This window comes from Schistocerca gregaria, chromosome 1, assembly GCF_023897955.1.
Source record: "Schistocerca gregaria isolate iqSchGreg1 chromosome 1, iqSchGreg1.2, whole genome shotgun sequence".
In the NCBI taxonomy this organism is placed as follows: domain Eukaryota; kingdom Metazoa; phylum Arthropoda; class Insecta; order Orthoptera; family Acrididae; genus Schistocerca; species Schistocerca gregaria.
The window spans coordinates 167,554,578-167,578,378 of NC_064920.1; the positions used below are offsets into that span (position 1 = coordinate 167,554,578).

General features: G+C 44.9%; 1 protein-coding gene across 3 annotated transcripts in view; it reads left to right on the plus strand.

The window, feature by feature from the left end:
* LOC126336125 (protein-tyrosine sulfotransferase-like) overlaps window positions 1–23,801 on the plus strand; it is an 859,377-nt gene that overhangs the window by 618,811 nt on the left and 216,765 nt on the right. The window contains exon 6 of one of the 3 annotated variants that reach the window (XM_049999633.1): window positions 3,612–3,667. The exons of the other annotated variants lie outside the window; for them this stretch is intronic. The gene's annotated coding sequence lies outside the window, so the exon portion shown is untranslated. The remainder of the gene's footprint in view (window positions 1–3,611; window positions 3,668–23,801) is intronic. 3 annotated transcript variants of the gene reach the window in all.

Sequence of the window (23,801 nt, forward strand, 5' to 3'; positions counted from 1 at the left end):
TGGTCTACAGTGGGCATCACTTCACAGAGGAAGACTGCTTACTATTTGCCGGCCTCGGTGGCCGTGCGGTTCTAGGCGCTCAGTCCGGAACCGCGCGACTGCTACGGTCGCAGGTTCGAATCCTGCCTCGGGCACGGATGTGTTTGATGTCCTTAGTTAGTTTCGTTTAAGTAGTTCTAAGTTCTAGGGGACTGATGACCACAGATGTTAAGTCCCATAGTGCTCAGAGCCATTTGAACCATTTTTTTGCACTGTAGTTCCTTCTCTAGATTGTCGCACAGATGACAAAATGGTAGTATCGAAACAGATGACAAAGGGATAGAAAAACAATTGAAATCGCTCAAAAGAGGAAAGGCCGCTGGTCCTGATAGGATACCAGTCAGATTTTACACAGAGTGGTACAGTATGTCTCTAGAAGAGCGTAGCGTTCCAAAAGATTGTAAAAGGGCTCAGGTCATCCCCGTTTTGAAGAAGGGACGTCGAACAGATGTGCAGAACTATAGATCTAAGTCTCTAACGTCGATCAGTTGTAGCATTTTGGAAGGCGTATTATGTTCGAGTATAATGACTTTTCTGGATACTAGAAATCTTCTCTGTAGGAATCATTATGGGTTTCGAAAAAGACGATCGTGTGAAACCCAGCTCTCGCTGTTCGTCCACTAGACTCAGAGGGCCATATGCACGGGTTCCCAGGTAGATGCCGTGTTTCTTGAGTTCGGGAAGGCGTTCGATACAGTTCCCCACAGTCGTTTAATGAACAAAGTAAGAGCATACGGACTATCAGACCTATTGTTTGATTGGATTGAAGAGTTCCTAGATAACAGAACGCAGCAGTAAGAGTGATTTAAGGTGTGCTGCAGGGAAGTGTCGTAGGACCGTTGCTATTCAAAATATTCATTAGCTCGGTACGGGCTTCTGTTGAAGTTTGTTGAGGCTTTTTGCGGATGATGCTGTAGTATATCGAGAGGTTGTAACAATGAAAAATTGTACTGAAATGCAGGAGGATCTGCAGCGTATTGACGCATGGTGCAGGGAATGGCAATTGAATCTCATTGTAGACAAGTGTAATGTGCTGCGAATACATAGAAAGAAAAATCGTTCAAATGGCTCTGAGCACTATGCGACTTAACTTCTGAGGTCATCAGTCGCCTAGAACTTAGAACTAATTAAATCTAACTAACCTAAGGACATTACAAACATCCATACCCGAGGCAGGATTCGAACCTGCGACCGTAGCGGTCGCTCGGCTCCAGACTGTAGCGCCTAGAACCGCACGGCCACTCAGGCCGGCACATAGAAAGAAAGATCCCTTATCACTTAGCTACAATGTAGCAGGTCAGCAACTGGAAGCAGTTACTTCCATAAATTATCTGGGAGTAGGCATTAGGAGTGATTTAAAATGGAATGACAATATAAAATTAATCGTCGTAAAGCAGATGCCTGACTGAGATCCATTGGAAGAATCCCAAGGAAATGCAGTCCGAAAACAAAGGAAGTAGGTTACAGTACTCTTGTTCACACACTGCTTCAATACTGCTCACCGGTGTGGAATACGTACCAGATAAGGTTGATAGAAGAGATAGATAAGATCCAACGGAGAGCAGCGCGTTTCGTTACAGGATCATTTAGTAATCTCGAAAGCGTTACAGTGATTATAGATAAACTCCATTGGAAGACTCTGCAAGAGAGACGCTCAGTAGCTTGGTACGGGCTTTTGTTGAAGTTTCGAGAACATACCTTCACCGAGGAGTCAAGCTGTATATTGCTCCCTCCTACGATATATCGCGAAGATACCATGAGGATAAAATCAGAGAGATTAGAGCCCACACAGAGACATACCGACAATTTTTCTTTCCACGAACAATACGAGACTGGAATAGAAGGAAGAACCGATAGAGGTACTCAAAGTACCCTCCGCCACACACCGTCAGGTGGCTTGCGCAGTATGGATGTAGATGTAGATGTACTGTGCACCAACTACCCGTGTAGGGAGAATAGCAACGCTAGACAGCTGCCAGAGGATCAGCTACAGCAGCATGGCTTCTACAGATGAGCTCGTTGCTCGTTGTCCCATTGCACAGAGAGCGAGTAGGCTGCTGATAGGAGGAGCGTTGCATGAAATGGATAGGGGGGAGTCAGAGTGGTCCTGTGCTACTATTAAGGAATTCCAATGGTTTATTATTTATTATTTATAGCACTTTTATCACCAAAAATGGAAAAAGTTCATAATATGCCTTAACATTATGAATTGTTTGTATTTAGCAAAGCTCTAAATGCAAGATGTACCATAATCGTGTTTCATCAGCATCAATATGTGCTGGTGCCTCAATGCACGTTTGCCACATTCCTTAACCATTGTCCTTGGGTGAAATTTTAGCCCAATTAGGTGGTTACTTAACTGAACAGTTTGCATTTCAAATACATGTGAGCTAACTAGAACGGTATTTCATGCAGAACTGTGGCGGCTCGTAACACATTTGAAGCAGTTAGTAAACGGCTTTACTGGAACGTTTATGCTTCACAATGACCACAGTTTTCGGTGTCAGTTATGATGTATCCTGTATTATCCGAGCACACTACATATATAATCAACGACTCTAGCTATTAATATTTCATTACACCAGGGACATAACCAAAAGTTCCAATAGTTCAAGTGTCTTCCTACTGACACCAGACTCAAACATCATGCTACCTGATGTTCGTTCGTAGTAACTAGTTACGCTATCCTCGTATTAAGAAACAACGAATTAAGCGTAGGAAACATAAATGGGTATCTTAAGTTAAAGGAATTCTTCCCTGTATATCTGAGAGTGAGCAACGAGTTTTAAAATCATCAGTGTTGTCACAGCGTGTTCCGCTGGCGGCACTTGGCACATCGCTATCCTGGGTGTGCCTTTTTACTCACCGCCAGGTGGAGTGTAGCTGGTCAAGCCACAAAGCCGGGACCCTACTGTTCCTATTATCGCCCGTGGCGGACATCCGCTGAGTCAACTGATGGCTTTGTCTAGGGAAATGCATTTTGCAGATTAAGAGCTTACACAACAATCTTTCAAAGCCAGAATTGCACAATGTAATGCGAGAAGTAGGACCAAAATGTTGCAGTGATGTCTGGAACAGGGCAGGTGCTGTGGTGCTTGGATACCTTCCGGCACTTGAGGAGTTACTTATCCTGGCGCTAAGCCGTAGCACTCCCCCCCCCCCTCCCCCCCCCCCCCCCACACACACACACTTCCCCCGCCGGCCGTTGTGGCGCCGAGCGGTTCTAGGCCCTTCAGTGCGGAACTGCGCTGCTGCTACGGCCGCAGGTTCGAATACTGCCTCGGGCTTAGATGTGTGTGATGTCCTTAGGTTAGTTAGATTTAAGTAGTTCTAAGTCTAGGGAACTGACACCTTAGATGTTAAGTACCATAGTGCTCAGAACCATTTTTTGACCCGCGCAATGAAGTGAGTACTGGTGTCCCAGTGTTTCCTAGTTATACACACAGATGGCAGTTGTCATTTGTGGACATTGTAATCAACCAAAGCACATGAAATGCGACATCTTAATGCAGTGCAAGTTGTAAGGGGTGCGTATTTGATTCATAAAGGATCTTTTGGTCTTGTTGTTGCAGGTGCCAATACCTCGCCATGTGTTATCCATAAACTGCGGACACCCTAAAGGGAGCAGGTCAGTATACGCAAGGCAAGTTGGACAAGGTCACCGACAAATTACAACGCACGTGAAGGCCGATATCTAGCCATCTGTGCGTTGCTGCCTCGTACAGGTTCAGACCAGTGCAAGACGATCTCAGAAAGGCCACTTCAGCCGCTGCGTCCAATCTGACTGTAATGAACAGATATTCTCTGACGCAATGTGATGGCCGTGTGTTCATGTGCGGAGACCCTTGGTGAGCGGTACCTACGAAATGTTGTCCAGAAAATCGACAGATTTGCGGAGACTTCATTGTTGACAGCCATACGGATCTTGTCGTTGTCTGTGGTCGCTTTACGGCCAGGCAGTACATCGAACAGATTCTGTTGGACCATGTGGCTACTGCACACGTTGGTACTGAATTCCGTCTAATGCCAGAGCCCATGTATCTTGCGAAGCCTGGACACTGAAATAATGGAATGGCGGACCGTGAGTCCCGACCTAAACGCCATCGTGCATACGTGGGACATGCTTCACAGACGTGTTCGTGGTCGTCCTGTTCCACCACAGACTCTCCAAAAAATCTCATGGGTTCACTTTGAAGAATGGGAACGGATAACGCAGGCTGACCTCCGTAGACTTATACGGAGCAGGCCAAGTGGTGTCAGGCCGTGATAAACTTTCATGGAGGGCGTACACTTTATTGAAGTCCAGTCCAGGTTCACGGGATGGATGTGTGTTTCCACTTTTCTTTTTCGACACCTGTCGGACATTTCAGTTCATTTTAGGTAATCGATTGAGGATGCAATGATGTTTTGTTGTGTGTTTAACTTGCGAAAGATAAACGTATAATTTCGCAACATACCCAGTCATCAATTATTTCTCTGTAGACTATGACTGTGTATTTCCATAGTTTCTTGATTTCCTCACAAGTGGGTTCGAATCAAATAGCGTGCTTATGGAGTATCGTAGCAGCTGTGATCTACCGTCAAAAAGGTCGCAGTTTGTACTAATTGCAGAGAGTCATCGTGTAAAACAGAAGTCACGTCTGGCGTTCCCGAAAGCAGTGTTACAGGTACTCTGCTGTTAGTAATCTAAAACAGTGACTTAAGAGATAATTTGTACAGGCATTTTAGATTGTTCGCAGATTATGCTGTCATTTACCGTCTAGTTATTAAGAGATCAAAACCAATTACGAATCGATTTAGATAAAATATCTGTATGTAGCGGAAACTGGCAATTTGACCTTAAACAATGAAAAGTGCGCCGTCGTCCGCACGAGTACTAAAAGGAATCCGTTAGTTTTCGGATACACTATATATCACACAGATATAAAGGCTGTGTAAAGGAATTACTATTACGAATAACTTAAACCTTTCAGACCCTCTGGCTATAATTTTTTACATCAACTTTTACTGTATCTTAGTTGCAATACAAGCATTTGTTCCCAAAGGAAATCTGAGTTACACATTTGTGAATGCTGCCAATTGTTGGACATCGGTAAGAAAATATCAGCAAGTCAGTGTAACAGAGCGTAGCATCTCGTGACCTCCAGAATACACGGATCTGAATGGTTCGCTGTATTCCACTGCATAATTGAATACTGTTATTGTGCTAATTATTGAATGACCATTTTACTATTTATTACAATAGAAAATATTTCGTAATTATAGTCCACAAAATGAAGCCAAGTATGGTTTACAGACGGCTACATATTTTTGTATAAATCTTGTATGTGAAGTCATTAAAAATTATGTCAGAGCATCATCAATAAAGAAAAAGTTTCTTTCCTCTAGAAAAATTCAGGTCTGCAATGTTAAATTGGGACGATCACATAGATAATGTTGTGGGGAAGGTGAACTAAAAACGGTGTTTTATTGGCAGAACACTTAGTAGATTTAAGAAATTCACTATTTTTAAAGTGAGAGCCAGCACTGAGCTATTCCATCCTCTTCCGGAATATTGCTGTGCAGTGCGGGATCCTTATCAGATAGGGTTGACGGAGAACGCCGAAAATGTCGAAAGAAGGACAGCTCGTATTTTACTATCCGGAAGCAGATGAGAGAGTGTGACGATTATGATACGCGAGTTGAGGTGGAGATCATTAAAGCAAAGGTGTTTTCATTGGGGCGAGATCTTTTGAAGAAATTTCAGCAACTGTGTTCTCCGAACGCGTCCATCTCCGTAGCTGAGATGAACTGATTAATTGAACTATCCCTCAGTATGCTCTACACCATATTCCTTTTGTTCATGTCTCGTTTTTCATCATAGTCTCTCTATTAAACTCTTAATAATGTTAAAATTGTGAACAACATTACAACCATAAAGTGTTTATTTGCGTTGCTCGTACGATAATGGTCTGTCACCTCTTCCATATAAAATGGGGACCCCCAAACTACGAAATAAAGTCCTCCAAAAATCAAACTACAGCAAACATTTCACTGCAAATTAGAACCAGTGCAGACCGTTAACCTACACTTAAGCGTTTGCGTTTTATAAAAATTTGCCATCTAGTAACATAAAATTATTTATTTTTGGAGATTAATCGTCAAACAACAAGCTCATAGACAGTGAAGAAAGAAATCAACAAATCTAAGTTTCACAAGAAGACTGAAAGCATTACAAAAACAGACGGAAGGAAAAATATCCTAAAAACAAAAACAAAACGAACTCTAAATGACGAAAAGATATTCAAGGAAATGAAATGAAAGACGGAACATTTCGAAAGGAAAAACTGAAACGAAAAATAATATAGCATTTGTTAGTAATTCTTGCTATTTGTACATATATACTAAATAGAAAAAAGTTTTATGAATGTTAAAATAAGTGGTCAGCGCGGCTGACTGCCATGTGAGGGCTCGGGTTCGATTCCCGGTCGGTATCATAGTTTCATCGTCACCGACGCCAAGTCGGCGAAGTGACATCAAACAAAAAGTCTTGATCTAGGCGGCCAAACAACCACAGGTGGGGTGTCTCGTCCAATAACGCCGTAAGAGCGTTTCATTTCATTTCCTTCGAATGCGAAAATATTCTGTTGACGCTCACCCACGTAGGGAGAATTGAGCATTGCCATAAAATTAGAGAAGTGAGTGCTCGCACGGAAAGATTTAAGCGTTCGTTATTCCCGCGCACTGTTCGAGAGTGGAATGGTACACACACAATCAGAAAGCGATTCGACGAACACTATGCAAAGCACTTAAGTGTGAATTGCGGAGTAAGGATGTGGTTGTAGATGTAAGGGCAGACATCTAGTCTCTAGAGAAATAGAGCAACTGTTGAAGAGTTATAACTAATTATTTTTTCTAGGCAGAGATGCCGTTTAATTGAAGAAATTAGTGATGTCTGCCGTTCCAACTTATATTTAGAATTGCAAAGAGCAAAACACATTTTCTGCTTAGTTAATGTCTAAGACATAAATTTACAATAAGCTCTTCCCCCTCTCCCTTCCATTGCTGTCTTTCATTTTCTAATATTGAGGCATGTCAACGATGTTAACGCGTTGTGCGTTGACTGAACTGAAAAGATGCTTCAATTTTTGTAAAAGAGAAGATGGCATATGAGATTGGAAACCAGTAATGGCTTACATTTCGCTGAAACTGTGGCTGATATAACTTGTTATATTAATTCGGTTATGCTCGCTCTGCCGTGCTGCTTGTCTACAAACTCTAATAGCCTCTACCAGCAGCATCCAACTTGCAAGTGAAATTGCAGAAATCTCGGTCTCTGTCCACACGGAATACACGAAGCAGTCTAGAACTAGATTGCTTTGTGTATTACATGTTGCTGCTACATTTAAGCCCTCATTATGAGAGCTCTTTTATATCTGCAGATGCGAGGCAGAAGTCCAGCAAAACACGTCTCGCTACTGCTTCCTAGGTCTTGTTTCTCGTATTTTTACAACAGAGAAACTTTTTATGAAGTTAGAGAATGTAATAGCCCTGTGTGAGTAATGTGTTTATTGGCCCCCTCGTAGCGCAGAGAACAATTGCAAACGCCGTACGTTGGAGCGTTCCGTAATTGCTGTTGCATTAATCGAGAGGGGGGAGCCGAGAGCTGCGGCTAACTGCGCGATCCGTCTTCGCAAATTGACGTATTGAGTTGCTCGGGAATTCCGGCAGGGCCACAAATCAGGGAAGAGTCCGTAACCGAACCTGCAGCGGGTTTAAAGCGGGCTGGCGATCTCTCTGGAAATTGTATTCTGATGTTGGGCACGCGCGTCAGTGGAAAAATGATGGTAGCACTTCCATTAATTGTAGAAATTGTGGTTTGATCCTCAATTGCTGGTGAAACTAACAGCTAGAAAAAAGTACTTTTGTTTCTGTTGTGTAATCTGTGATTTCCATTACTGTGGGCCTTAACATCTGAGGTCATCAGTCCCCTAGAACTTAGAACTACTTAAACCTAACTAACCTAAGGACATCACACACATCCATTCCCGAGGCAGGATTCGAACCTGCGACCGTAGCAGCAGCGCGGTTCCGGACTGAAGCGCCTATAACCGCTCGGCCACAGCGGCCGGCCTGCATCATAGCAGGTTGGTGTTATTCAGGATTCCAAAACAACATAATATTCCCCTCACGTTTGGCTAGATACTGCTAGTTTTCAACGTAATCTCTGTTCACTGCGACGGCCTTACTCCAACTTACAGGGAGGGCCTGTATTCCCGCTTGATACCACTCCAATAGTCGACGTCAGGGCCATCGTATAGCTGCATCAATAACTCTCCATATCCACGTACCGCTTCCAGCGGAGTGCACCGAAAAGATGGAAGTTGGAAGGTGCTAGATCCGGGCTGTACGGTGGATGATGAAGAAGAATGCAGTATTTCAGCGCCTGTGACAGTGTACGACAAAGGAAATGTGACGATCAGCATCGTAACGCGCAAGCCATTCGCACGGATGGTTCTTCTTCATTGGTCCTTAAGCCGTCGGCACACGGACCTTGCTGTCGAACGTTTAACGTTGAGCGTGCCAAGTTCAACGTGCTGCTGAACGCTCAGGAACGATGCGACTTGTGCACACGGTACGTGAGTCTCAACGTGGTACGCGATCGCAACGCATTGCAGCGGCAGTTGAGGGATGTTTCTACTTCGTAAATTCCACTGTTTACTCAACGGGCGCGCCGTAAAATTTCCACGTTAGCTGTATTACAACGCACGTATCCTCCATCGTCCACGAAAAGGAAAGTATCATGTCCAATCAATAAGCACACAGGCTTATAAAAGTTCCATTACAAACAGTGCGGTACAAATTTGGAATACTCCTCCGCATAAGATAAACATTATTTCAACATTCCGATATTTTAGTAAAACCCCAAGGTCAGCCTTACTTGATCACTGCGCCTACCCAGTAGGAGAAACTTTGCAACATGTGAATTACGAAGCGTAAAAAAAAAGGAGCAAAAATCTTATACAAATAGCGCAAACTGTCCTGTAGATTAAGCCAATCGAACAGTCACCCCTCAAAAAAGGTGAACTTATATTTACATAACATCAAATATTGTAGTATACATTTATATTAACCTAATAATAAAGTATCAGAACCCAATAAAAAAGCGAATGTTGGTGTCAGTGCCAAGGCGCGAACCACCGCCCCAACAAATTGTTCATTACTGGGCAGTGACGCTACTCATTACGCTAAACCAACAACACGCCCTTTGTATCTAATCATATTATATTACCATTACTGTAAACCTTAATTAAAGAAATGTTACTAATTGAAATTTAATTATAACAAATTGTACCAAGAACAATGCGTTTTGGGTGGATCTGCCGTGTGTGGCTGCCTTCAAATAGCCTACTGTCATAATACGCAAGTTACAATAATTCTTTTGCCACGTATATGATGTTTCTCATTGTAACGAATCACACAGTTAATTACGGATTTTCGAGTGATTCTCAATTTGCTGGTGCTCAGAAACAGCATATATAACGGGTGATCAAACAGTGAGTATAAATTTGAAAACTTAATAAACCACGGAATAATGTAGATAGAGAGGTAAAAATTGACACATATGCTTGGAATGACATGCGGTTTTATTAGAACAAAAGAAAAGTTCACAAAATGTCCGATAGATGGTGCGTGAAAGATGTCTTGCGCGCGTCGTTTGGTTATGATCGTGTGCTCAGACGCCACTTTCGTCATGCTTGGCCTCCGAGGTCCCCAGACATCAGTCCGTGCGATTATTGGCTTTGGGGTTTCCTGAAGTCGCAAGTGTATTGTGATCGACCGACATCTCTAGGGATGCAGAAAGACAACATCCGACGCCAATGCCTCACCATAACTCCGGACATGCTTTACAGTGCTGTTCACAACATTATTCCTCGCCTACAGCTATTGTTGAGGAATGATGGTGGACATATTGAGCATTTCCTAAAGAACATCATCTTTGCTTTGTCTTACTTTGTTATGCTAATTATTGGTATTCTGATCACATGAAGCGCCATCTGTCGGACATTTTTTGAACTTTTGTATTTTTTTGGTACTAATAAAAATCCATGTCATTCCAAGCATGTGTGTCTATTTGTACCCCTCTACATTATTCCGTGATTTATTATGTTTTCAATTTTATACTGACTTTTTGATCACCTGGTACATTTAAGCTTGAAATGAATTTCAATATGGCGCCTCAATTCTGTACTGAATGGAGACGGCGTGCATGTGACGTAGGTGTCGTTGTGCCATCTCATTGGTCAACGCTCAGACGCACGCTCAGAATATCTGACACGCCAGACATTGCTCTGCACGTTCGGAAAGACTCTGGTACGTGCTATTCCACGCTATAACCTCAGAAACTCGGCACGCTCAACGATTGATTGCACGGTCCGTGTGCGACGGCTTTACGGTCTCTTTTTAGGTGGCGAGGAACCCAGGGATCACACACTTTTGAGTACCCCAACTACTGGACGTGTGTGTCAGCACTACCAACAGGAACGTCCAGCTGAGCAGCAAGGCGTTTGTGATCCGTCGGTCACCTCGAATGAGTGTGTCCGTACGTTCTAACGTTGCAGAGGCCACAATAGTGCGCGGCCGTCCGACACGTGGGAGGTCGGACAGGTGTGCGCGACCTTGTTGTGGTGATGGCAGACGCCTCGCCCGAGAATCTTTAGTTTACTTCCACGTCTCTTTAGACCCTCGGAAAGGGATGCTCCGGTTTCCCGCCAAAAGGAACTCAATTACAGCTCTCTGCTTGGAACGCACCTCGGTTACAGACGCCATTTTGAATGCTTCGTATAGCGCTGCCGCGTATCGCAACGTCACGAAACTAAAGGTGCTAAAGCGGGAATATTTCACGATGTCCGACAACTACACTACTGGCCATTAAAATTGCTATACCAAGAAGAAATGCAGATGATAAACGGGTATTCATTGGACACATATATTACACTAGAACTGACATGTGATTACATTTTCAAGGAATTTGGCTACATAGATCCTGAGAAATCAGCACCCAGAACAATCACATCTGGCCGTAACAACGGCCTTGATACGCCTGGGCACTGAGTCAAACAGAGCTTGGATGGCGTGTACCGGTACAGCTGCCAATGCAGCTTCAACACGATACCACAATTCATCAAGAGTAGTGACTGGCGTATTGTGACGAGCCAGTTGCTGTGCCACCATTGACCAGACGTTTTCAATTGGTGAGAGATCTGGAGAATGTGCTGGCCAGGGCAGCAATCGAACATTTCCTGTTTCCAGAAAGGCCGGTACAGGACCTGCAGCAAGCGGTCGCGCACTATCCTGCTGAATTGCAGGGTTTCGCTGGGATCGAGTGAAGAATAGAACCACAGGTCGTAACACATCTGAAATGTAACTTCCACTGTTGAAAGTCACGTCAATGCGAACAAGATGTGACGAGACGTGTAACCAATGGCACCCCATATCATCACGCCGGGTGATACTCCAGTATCGCGTTGACGAATACACGCTTCCAATGTGCGCTCACTGCGATGTCGGCAAACACGGATGCGACCATTATAATGTTGTAAACAGAACCTGGATCTATCCGAAAAAGTAATGTTTTGCAATTCGTGCACCCAGGTTCGTCATTGAGTACACCATCGCAAGCGCTGCTGTCTGTGATGCAGTGTCAAGGGTAACAGCAGCCATGGTCTCCGAGCTGATAGTACATGCTGATGCAAACGTCGTCGAAATGTTCGTGCAGATGGTTGTTGTCTTGCAAACGTCCCCATCTGTTGACTCAGTGATCGAGACGTGGCTTCACGATCCGTTATAGCCATGCGGATAAGATGCGTGTCATTTCGACTGCTAGTGATACGAGGCCGTTAGGGTCCAGCACGGCGTTCAATATTACCCTCCTGAACTCATCGATTCCATATTCTGCTAACAGTCATTGGATCTCGACCAAGGCGAGCAGCAATGTCGCGATACGATAAACCGCAATCGCTATAGGCTACAATCCGATCTTTATCAAAGTCGGATACGTGATGGTACGCATTTCTCCTGCGCACACCATGCATCACAACAACGTTTCACCAGGCAACGCCGGTCAAGTGCTGTTTGTGTATGAGAAATCGGCTGGAAACTTTCTTCATGTCAGCACGTTGTAGGTGTCGCCACCGGCGCCAACCATGTGTGGATGCTCTGAAAAGCTAATTATTTGCATATCATAGGATCTTCTTCCTGTCGGTTAAATTCCGCGTCTGTAGCACGTCATCTACTTTGTGTAGCAATTTTAATGGCCAGTAGTGTAATTCCGAATTTCTTGAATCGAAATTGGCCGAAGAGAAAGATGTGTTGCGTTTGAACTCCCGCCACGGTGGACGACTTATTTCTGAACATATGATGATTGTAGCCTCATCTTCTTTCTGACGGTAATGTAGAAGTTTAGTGTTTGCTTGTGTGTATGTGTGTGTGTGTGTGTGGGGGGGGGGGGGGGGTGCAGGAGACAGCCCCCGTCTTTTTACTTTGCCCAGTCTACACCCTCTGCTCCGTGGGATCCCGCGTGTTTCAGGCCTCCTTTCAGTGTTCCTCCCGTCGTCCATGGGATGAAGTACCATCAGGGCAATGGTTTCTTGTCAGTTGCAGATCCCAGTCTCCATAGCGTCGTCCTGCTGTCGCGTTCCTCTTATAGTTGAGTAATGTCTACTGTGTTTACTAGAGCTTTGATGGCGATGTTTTGACTCTCGGCCTCTCATTGGTGGACATCGCTGTGCCTCATACAACGCAGATGGTGTCTTTTCAAGTTTATAGACTCAGAATGAATTTAGTGAGGCTATATCATCAGACAGGATGATGTCTTGTAGCCGGAGATCGTACAAAGCAGTTATTCCCCTAGTGTATCTATATATTCCATAAGCACAATGGAGGTTATTTCTTACCAAAATTCGTACCAATATTCGAAATTTTCTGTACAATTGCATAATGAGCGAGTATGGAATGACTCTGCATGCCACGATACACGATCTAAACCCTCCTGTCATATTCCTGCGATTCCTACGCGAAATGTACCGTGGTGACACCAAAGTTATTGTATATATTCCTTAAATACCGTTTCTGTAGTTTTATCCGACAATATTTCTTGGAAGCAACGTCGTCTTTCTTCAGGACATCCACACTTTCGTTCCTTGAACATTTTCTTAGATATTGGTATCTCCTGTACTGCTTTGTTAGGATCCTTGCAGCGTGTCCCTAAAGTGGTTCGCTGTGATGCCAATTTGGTAAGGAGTTAAAACGTTAGATGGAAGAATGTCAGAGTTTAACGCCCCGTCGACATCCAGGTCAGTGGAGATGGAGCACAACGTCGTGTTCGGAAACGATGGGGAAGTCATTGGCCGTGCCCTTATCAAAGTAACGGACCCGGCATTCGCCTTACGCGATTTAGGAAAATCAGGGAAAACATGAATCTGAATGGTTTGACGGTGATTTGATCCGTCGTCCTTCCGAATCCGATTCCAGTGTGGTAATCACTGCACCCCGCGCTGAGTTTAAAACGCTAGATATGTTTTCTAAATTAGTCGCTCTAAAGTCTTGCATGCGACTTCGTTTACAGATGCACTGGACTTACCTTAAATCTAAGTCTCTCATTCGCCTTACCTTCCACCCCTTCTTTGTGTTCCTCCCGTTTCATACAGCTTCACTGTATTACACTTAGATGTTTAAACTATATAACAGACACTAGAAGTTGACCACACGTGCTGCAGTTGAACAGAGACGGCTTCTTCCTCTCCGTTACGGGCATTTCGTGTATTTATGCACTCTGAAAGAGTGTTGCCATACCTTATACCAACTGGATTCTCTGTCCAAGTCTTTCTGCATTTTTTTACAGTCGCCAGCGAACAATGTGATAGTTGTGTTGATGCTGTCTGACAGTTTATTTATACTGAGGTCAATAACTATACGAGACGTAATTTGGAAACACGCCATGTTCCTTTTGTTTCAATTCGAGTGTAACGTACTGAGGTATGTTAGTCAAAGGTTTTTCGGACTAATCACATATCTGTGAAGATAGTCCGTATGATAGTATCTTGGTTATTTGTCTAAAGCGTGACACAGTGTTCAATGCTTTTCGGAAATCTAGGAAGATAGGATTTACCCATTCACCTACACCTTCTATTTGCACGATATCTTACGTGTATGAAGTTAGGTGTGTGTGACATGAGCGGTTTTTTCCGAAACGCTTGGTTATTTTCAGATGAGGAATTTTTCTACGGTGCAAGGCAAATGCTATTTAGTTCCTTCCCACTTCTTTGTAGAAATAGCTGTATTTTTAAATTTCCACCCTATCCGCCATAGTGTTCGATGCCTCAAGTCTCCACCTGAGACGTGTAATTTCGGTATATTTGTACAGAACAACTTCAAGTAGGTATACTCGAATCATCTGAGCACGAGACAGATCATCCAGTTATCAAGACTTTTTAAAACATGTCAAATCCAAGCTGACTTCGAGCGAGGTGTTTTTACACTTGTTGATGGATAGATGCACAGCCTCATTTACATATGATCTACCGGGTGGTTGCGTAATGATATTTCAGACTTTCGCGAATGACGGAGAAGAGTAAGTGTATCGATTTGAGTCCAGGAACCCTGGTCCAGAAACGGCTGAGTGGAAAGTTATAAGCGAAAGTCGTTCCGATATCTCTGACAGTGGGCGTCTTCTACTGCAACCTCTTTTCTTTCCACATTTTTAGAGGTGGTGCCATGGACCAAAGCAAATATGGGCTCTAAAGTGCATACCTTATGAGGTATGAACACTTGTTCATTTTGTTGAAACCGACAGTGACGACGCTAAGTGGAGCACGCCCGTCGAATATGTAACGGTACCCTAACCAGTGTCAGCATTCGGAAGAGTCGAAGAACAAGTGATCAAGGAGCTTATTGCCTCAGACTGTGCGAGAAAGAATATCAGAAATACTGCATTCAGCACTTAAAAAAAAAAAAAAAAAACAGTCCAGAGCAGACACAGCGTTCGACTGTGTGAGTAGTAACTGTACTTAGGGGCGACGCAAGGGCTCCTTTCAGGCTGCAAACTTTGCATAAAGGAACGCTCTGTAGCCTTGAAATTAAACATAAGGCCAGCCAAGAAAGCCGATGGGCTCAAAAAACTGGAACTCAGCGTTCTGAGTCTGGCCACACCACCTCCATCACTGATACGAATGTAAGTCCCGCTCTACTAGTTGCAGGATGACTTGATGAATGATACAAATTGTTATCAGCTTCTGCCAGCTTGGAGTCAACTAGTATGAGTCTGCAGCCTTGGCGCTGTATAGGCAGCTTCAAGCCTGCGAGCTCCATTCATGCCGGCCACACCAGTGACTACGCGAAGATGGTGGCCGCGCCAATTTTCCGGGAATGAAGAACCGATCTCCACGTCTGCCAACTGTTCTGCTTGGGAGCAGGGCGCCTGTGCCACCGTCCCTAGGCAGTACAAGTACTGCCTCACCAACTGTGTGCTGGGACTGCCTCGCAGGCTAACATCTGTGTCGTTGTTGGGTGTTCTGCGTACACGTCGTATATTGACAACCGACAACAGGGGAATGCAGATTTCTGTGGCAGAGCCTAAGCTCAGCTACACTCAACGAACGCGCTGAGGCTCCGACAGACGTCCATAGCCACGCCACACTAGATAGACGCTCCGGCAGCCGTGCCTCTTAAGACCGGGACGCGGCACTGACCCCGGACAACGCCAAAGGCTGGCTGCACCTGCAAATTCTTTACCGGCGCTGACGTGCCTTTTTCTAGCGCGGACCCAGCATGACCGCTACTAAGCGACATCGGGAAGTAGACAAAGTGATTGAAAAACAGTCGGAAATAAAGAAGTGTTAACTGATTGATATCTCATTGGTTCCACAGGACAACATCTCCTCACCTCTGCTCAACTATCCTACACCTACGTAGGAGACTCCATCTTGTGGGCTCCTACAATAAGGAAAGCAAAGAGCTTACAGTAAAAAAGATTCACTGTCAGTGAAATGAGAACAATTTCCGCTTATAATTTTCGACTCGGCCGTCTCCATACCAGGGTCTCTTACCTGAAATTGATACAGTTAACCTTCTCCATCATCCTTGAAAGTTTTTAACATCATTAAACTATCACTCTGTCAATGTGGGTATTCTTTTCATCGATTCCTGTATTATGTTGCTGATTATGGAGCTTTGATGCTTTGAAATGTACTAAGATTATAGTACAATGCAATAAATACAGCAGTTAGGATGTAGAAATAAAAATGGATTGAATACGAGGGTAATTCCAAAAATAAGGTCTCCTATTTTTTTAAATTAATACATAGACCTATTTATTTCTACAGTGGTTTATTTACAGCTTGAACATTTAGCTATTTTTCGACATCATCACCATTTATATCGATGCATTTTCGTAGACGCTGTGGCAGGTTTTGTATGCCCATGTCATACCAGCTCGCCGCCGGGCTGTTCAGATAGTTATGAACCTCTTCTTTCACCTCGTCGTCGGAGCTGAATCGCTTTCCGGCCAAATGTTCTTTTAACAACGAACAGGTGATAGTCACAGGGCGCCAAGACAGGACTATAGGGTGGGTGGGCGATTATGTTCCACTGAAACTGTTGCAGGAGAGCAACATTTTGCCTAGCGAAGTGTGGGCGAGGATTGTCATGGAGAATGTGTACGCCCTAGCTCGAGATTCCTCTTCTCCGGTTCTGAATTACCCGTTTGAGTTTTTTCAGAGTCTCACAGTACCTGTCAGCGTTAATTGTGGTCCCAGCGTTTCAGCTCCGACGACGAGGTGAAAGAAGAGGTTCATAACCTTCTGAACAGCATGGCGGCGAGCCGGTATGACATGGGCATACAAAAACTGCCACAGCGTCTACAAAAATGCATCGACAGAAATGATGATTATGTCGAAAAATAGCTAAATGTTCAAGCTGTAAACTGATGTAAACGATTGTAGAAATACACAGGTCTACGTACTTAAATAAAAAAATACGAGACCTTAGTTTTGGTATTATCCTCGTAGCATTTATTTCTCGCTGTGACAGTCTTAGCAGCTGACATTCTCACCTCTGCCATCATTCTAGTCTCTACAAGATTATTAGTTTCCTCCAAGAACATAATAATATTGCAGCTTAAAATTTGCTGTAGGGCCCTGCAACAGATTAACGTTAGCAATATTGGTCTAAAATTCGGTGCATCCATAATTTTGTGCTTTTTCTAAACAAGAGTGATATGCAATGAGCCGGCGGCGGTGGCCGAGAGGTTCTAGGCGCTTCAGTCCGGAACCGCGACTGCTACGGTCGCAGGTTCGAATCCTGCCTCGGTCATGGATGTGTGTGATGTCCTTAAGTTAGTTAGGTTTAAGTAGTTCTAAGTTCTAGGGGACTGATGACCTCAGATGTTAGGTCCCATTTTGCTCAGAGCCATTTGAACCATTTGTTATAGAAAACCCGCCAGAGCCTGGCGCCTTGTTCGCTGTCAGTAGTAGTTTTTTATTTGCAATACTGGAATTGCTTTGGTCAGTAGCTCTCATTTGTGTAAGCAGCGAGTCAGACGTTCATGTGATAGTATCGTCATGTGCCAACTCGTGTTCAGGCAGTCATCAGTGTTTTTCCATCTTGGGAGATCCTAAATCCCAAGTGGGTTGAATCGATAGCTTTTGATATGGTGGGAATGGTAAGGTGCCGGGCTAACATCAGCTCAGACATCCTTTCAAACAAATTTATTAAAAACTGTTCTTACTCAACAGTTATTTAAAAACATATTGTCCTACCCTTTTTATTGTGTTCTTTTTTTTAAAGGGTAGGCATTACAATGCTTACTCTTAATTGATAATATTTACACTGATCCAGTTTCACGGGTAAGATAGTGGTCATACAGTGGAGTCAAATTTGAGCCCAAAGCAATTGTAACAATTATTAAAAGTTTTTGTCTCAAGCTTGTTAACTTCTCTTGATAAAAAAATTAAAAATCCCCAACGCTATCTTAAAAATGCATTTAGTAACTCTTAAACAAATTTTTTAACAACAAACTGACAGCACTTCAATCTTAAAAACAATATTCAGATAAATCCAATTTAGCTGAAGGACTTGAAATACATAACACAGATTACAGCGGGAGTGACAAGTTTTGTACACACCAGTTTCCCTTGTACAATATTTTAAAATTTGCTCATTTACTGTACAGGCGTACCGAACAATTTCAAAACAAGTTTAGGTGCAAAACTCCTTCAAATAAACGCCAAATTAAGAGACGTGATCTAAAACACACAGATGACCAAGTACTCACTAGTAAGGTTACTCAGCTTCACGTGGAGTTATCCAGTACTCGTGTGTAATGCAACCAGTACGCAGCAACAGTACAATGACGGCTATACAGCGTTGCTTTAACCACCGATCTCCATCGGACAGCAGTATTAGGCACCGAATAGCTCTTACACGCAGATGTAAATTAAAGCTTCCCAAACAGCGGCTCTCAACTGAAACTGGGCCGCGCTATCACTCCAGGCGCGGCCAAGTCGCTTTCCTTCACTGACACGGGCTGCTCCCAGCACAGGGCCCCGCTCGCCACCTTCCTCGTGCCGCTGCTAACTCAAGACTCCTTCCCTGTCCGATCCTCGCGGACCACATTTGCTCCACAAGCCTCTGTGGTATACAGATTCTATACAACCAGCGATTACACCAGAGAGCCACGAAATCGAACAATACCAAAACTTGCTCGGAAGGTTTCGACAGACGGCACAGCTTTAACGCCGGCCGCGGTGGTCTCGCGGTTCTAGGCGCCCAGTCCGGAACCGAGCGACTGCTACGGTCGCAGGTTCGAATCCTGCCTCGGGCATGGATGTGTGTGATGTCCTTAGGTTAGTTAGGTTTAAGTAGTTCTAAGTTCTAGGGGACTAATAACCACAGCAGTTGAGTCCCATAGTGCTCAGAGCCATTTTTGAACAGCTTTAACGACTCAAACTCCACAAACCGCGGTCGTCACCTACACTCATGCTCATAAATTAAGGATAATTGGAGAATGTGGTGCCACACAACGGGACACTACACAAAACTGGCGCTAATAGCATAGGCACATAAGGAACACACACGACACAGATCTGTAAGTCCACGGTAAGTTGAGAAAACCGTCCCGAAACATATGTGCTACAAAACGCCACTGTTTCCTGCGCATGTACCCCGACATCAGTATGGGATATGATCACCATGCACACGTACAGGCCTCGCAGTATGTTGGCATACTCTGGATCAGGTGGTCGAGCAGCTGCTGGGATATAGCCTCCCATTCTTGCACCAGTGATTGTCGGAGCTCCTGAAGTGCCGTAAGGGTTTGAATGCGTGCAATGAAAACCCGGCCAGAATCACTGTTCGGGCTATACCTGGACTCGTCCGTGAACATAACCTGGGACCTCTGTTCCAATGACCATGTACTGTGTTCTTGACACCAGGCTTTACGGGCTCTCCTGTGACCAGGGGTCAGTGAAATGCACCTTGCAGGTCTCCAGGCGAATAAACTATGTCTGTTCAGTCGTCTGTAGAATGTGATTCTGGAGACAACTGTTCCAGTGGGTCTGCTCAGTCGTCTGTAGAATGTGATTCTGGAGACAACTGTTCCAGTGGGTCTGCTCAGTCGTCTGTAGAATGTGATTCTGGAGACAACTGTTCCAGTGGCTGTGGTAAGGTCTCGAGCAAGGCCTCCTGCAGTAATGCGTGGCCGTCTGCGGGCACTGATGGTGAGATTTCGGTCTTCTTGTGGTGTTGTACACTGTGGATTTCACGTACTGCAGCGTCTGGACGTGTTTCGTGTGTGCTGGAATCGTTGCCATAATCTTGAGGTCACACTTTGTGGACCGATGGCCTTTGTAGTCTGGTCCCTTCGACCCTCACAATCCAAGCATCCAACCAACCAACCACACTTTGTGGCACACGGAGGTTCCGTGCTACGACCTGCTGTGCTTGAGCAGCCTCCAGTCGCCCTAGTATTCTACCCCTCATAACGTCATCAATGTGTTCTTTGAGCCATTTTCATCACACAGTCACCATTTGCACGTCTGAGAACGTCTGCACACTTACTCGCTGCACCGTACTGTGACACGCACCAACACACCTCTGCGTATGTGGACTGCTGCCAGCGCCATCGTGCAACGACCGCAGGTCAATTGCACCGCTTGGTCGTATCCCGGGGTGATTTAAACCCGCAAACCGCCCACCAGAGCTTTGTTTCACCATGTATCAGCATTATCCTTAATTTATGAGCATGAGTGTGGTTTGGGCCCCGTATGAATTCCATTTTGAGATGGTTCATTTCGTGGCGAGGCAGCAGAAATGTAACTTTCATTCAATTCCATTACTCAGCTCGATGTCGTCAACGTGAAACAAGGTCAGTACATGCAGTGTTCGGGGGTACGATGTCACAGTATTCCAGCCAAGAATGAAAAGAAACGGTGCCAGTCCAGGTCCCTGGTGTACACCTAAGCGGATGGAATATCTGATCGTCTCTGCTGCGCTTTTAAGTAAGCTGGCACTACTGCCGGCCCCGGCGCCAATCAGTGGATGCGGCGCTGTTAGAGCGGCCGTCTGCAGAATGCAGCAGTTCCAGGTCTGGAGCGGCGAGTGTCGTTCCACCGGCGTGTCTGTCCGTGACGTTCGTTTTGTTCCTCCCCCGCAGCGAAGCGTTCTTTTCATCCGCGCTGTAGTAATCCACCGGAAGCACGAGCGGGGTGGAACAATTCCTCACAGAAAAAAGCGTTGCAGATTCGCTATGCATGGAAACTGGAGCGTCCATTCTTTTTTGTTCTCGTCACCTCTGTTCCCCGCAACAGCGTGGCGTCCAAGTACACTACCAGTTTTCTGTCCCTTAAAATTTATGGGGTTTATGTTCAATGCTGCAGTGCAGAGACTTGAGATAGACTGACAACTTCACAGCCCAAAGTCTTTCTACTTTTATATAGATTTTTGTACGTTGACTACAATTAGCAGAGGATTTTTGGAAATCGAATGTCAGTTACTCACTTGAAAGCAACATTTTAAAACAGTGACGAAGAACGGTTCAAGGTGAACTACTTGTAAATATTGTAGTTTATATCAATATCATTGTGCTTAACTTTAGTGGTGTAGGAAATTGGTCTAGTATTCACTGCAAATGATTTAGGGAAGCAACTGGGGCAGAATGAGAGGAGGAGGATTTCTCGATCTACAGATATATTCCTCAAGTCACCTAATGGTGTGTGGTGGGGAGTGTTTCCGCACAGCTGTCACTTTCCATACGTCTTGTTAGAGCCCCGAATGGTGTCCGGGAAGAACGAATGTCAACAAACATTCGTGGGAGTTAGAATCTCTCTAGTTTTACCTTCACGGCGTTTCGCGAGACATACTTTCGCCAACATGAAGAAAAAAGTGATCTGAAACGGACGATAGTTCAAATGTTTCAAATGGCTCTGAGCACTATGGGACTTAGCATCTGAGGTCATCAGTCCCCTAGAACTTAGAATTACGTATACCTAACTAACCTAAGGACATCACACACATCCATGCCCGAGGCAGGATTCGAACCTGCGACCGTAGCGGTCGCGCGGTTCCAGACTGAAGCGCCTAGGACCGCTCGGCCACTGCGGCCGGCGGACGATAGTTCACGTGCTGTTTCCGTGCAACAACCATGTTGGTAACGCGACCACTTTTACAAGTAATTTATTAGACGTGACTGAGTACATCATTTGTCTCAAGATTCCACTCATTAATGGCAAAATTAATTGCTCGATTAATCGTTGACGGGTTGACTATAACGTAATGAAGTACAGCCTCTTCCAATTCGGGTGTGAGGGTTCACCTTGGAGCAAGACAGTCACGCCAGCTGGCGGTAAAGGTACCCTTTCTCAAATCCGTTGCGTAATTATGGCGAACAGGGTATGCGATGGAGTCGTACGTTGTGAGTAACGAGTTTGATAAAGGCGACGAGCAGCTCTCTAGGTATCGCGAGCTTCGCCATTCAAAAGGGTCATTTCGGCGTATTCTGCAAACGTGTACGTGTTACTCTGATTCTTATAGACAGGTGAATGAAGGTCGAACTGGGCCAGAGAGGTAGCACAGTCGTCAAATGACGCCAACCGATCCGATGTAAGCAGTGCCGCCGCCTCCCCCCCCCCCCCCCCCCCCCCCCCTCGCCCGACCATGACTAGCCTGTTGCATACGTACCTAGCAAATAAGTTTTCAACCGTTGCCACAGAAACGGTACCTTCCCCGACGTGGGTTCCTGTTCAAAATATTATGTACTCACTCCCATCTACAACTCCTAACGGGAATTTTTGAACGCCCTATATAAGGAACAGTGGTGGGCCCAAAATATTCTGTCGTTCCAGAGTTGCTTGCATTATTCGTCACAACATTTTGCATTCCGTTTCTTAACTGCGAATGACACTAGGTGTTTCTAAATACACCAGTTCCTTAAAACTTAAGTTTCTCTGAGAGAGTAACATGATCTACACAATAAAGTACGTTGGAGAGATAAACCAGATTCCAACTAGCGTTATGTTTCTATTTAAGACTTGTAATACACTACTGGCAATTAAAATTGCTACACCATGAAGATGATGTGCTGCAGACGCGAAATTTAACCGACAGAAAGAAGATGCTGTGATATGCAAATGATGTGCTTTACAGAGCATTCACACAAGGTTGGCGCCGGTGGCGACACCTACAACGAGCTGATATGAGGAAAGTTTCCAACCGATTTCTCATACACAAACAGCACTTGACTCGCGTTGCCTGGTGAAACGTTGTTGTGATGCCACCTGTAAGGAGGAGAAATGCGTACCATCACGTTTCTGACTTTGATAAAGGTCGGATTGTAGCCTATAGCGATTGCGGTTTATCGTATTGCGACATTGCTGCTCGCGTTGGTCGAGATCCAATGACTGTTAGCAGAATATGGAATCGGTGGGTTCAGGTGGATAATACGGAACGCCGTGCTGGATCCCAACGGCCTCGTATCACTAGCAGTCGAGATGACAGGTATCTTATCCGCATGGCTGTAAAGGATCGTGCAGCCACGTCTCGATCCCTGAGGCAACAGATGGGGACGTTTGCAAGACAACAAACATCTGCACGAACAGTTCGACGACGTTTGCAGCAGCACGGACTATCAGCTCGGAGGCCATGGCTGCTGTTACCCTTGACGCTGTATCACAGACAGGAGCGCCTGTGATGGTGTACTCAACGACGTACCTGGGTCAAGAATGGCAAACTGTCAATTTTTCGGATGAATCCAGCTTCTGTTTACAGCATCATGATGGTCGCATCCGTGTTTGGCGACATCGCGGTGAACGCACATTGGAAGCGTGTATTCGTCAGCGCTATACTGGCGTGTCACCCAGCGTGATGGTATTGGTTACACGTCTCGGTCACCTCTTGTTCGCATTGACGGCACTTTGAACACTGAACGTTACACTTCAGATGTGTTACGACCCGTGGGTCTACCCTTCATTCGATACCTGCGAAACCCTACATTCCAGCAGGATAATGTACGACCGCTTGTTGCAGGTCCTGTACGGGCCTTTCTGGATACATAAAATGTTCGACTGCTGCCCTGCCCAGCACATTCTCCAGATCTCTCACCAATTGGAAACGTATGGTCAATGTTGGCCTAGCAACTGACTCATCACAATACGCCAGTCATTACTCTTGATGAACTGTGGTATCGTGTTTAAGCTGCATTGGCAGCTGTACCTGTACACGCCATCCAAGCT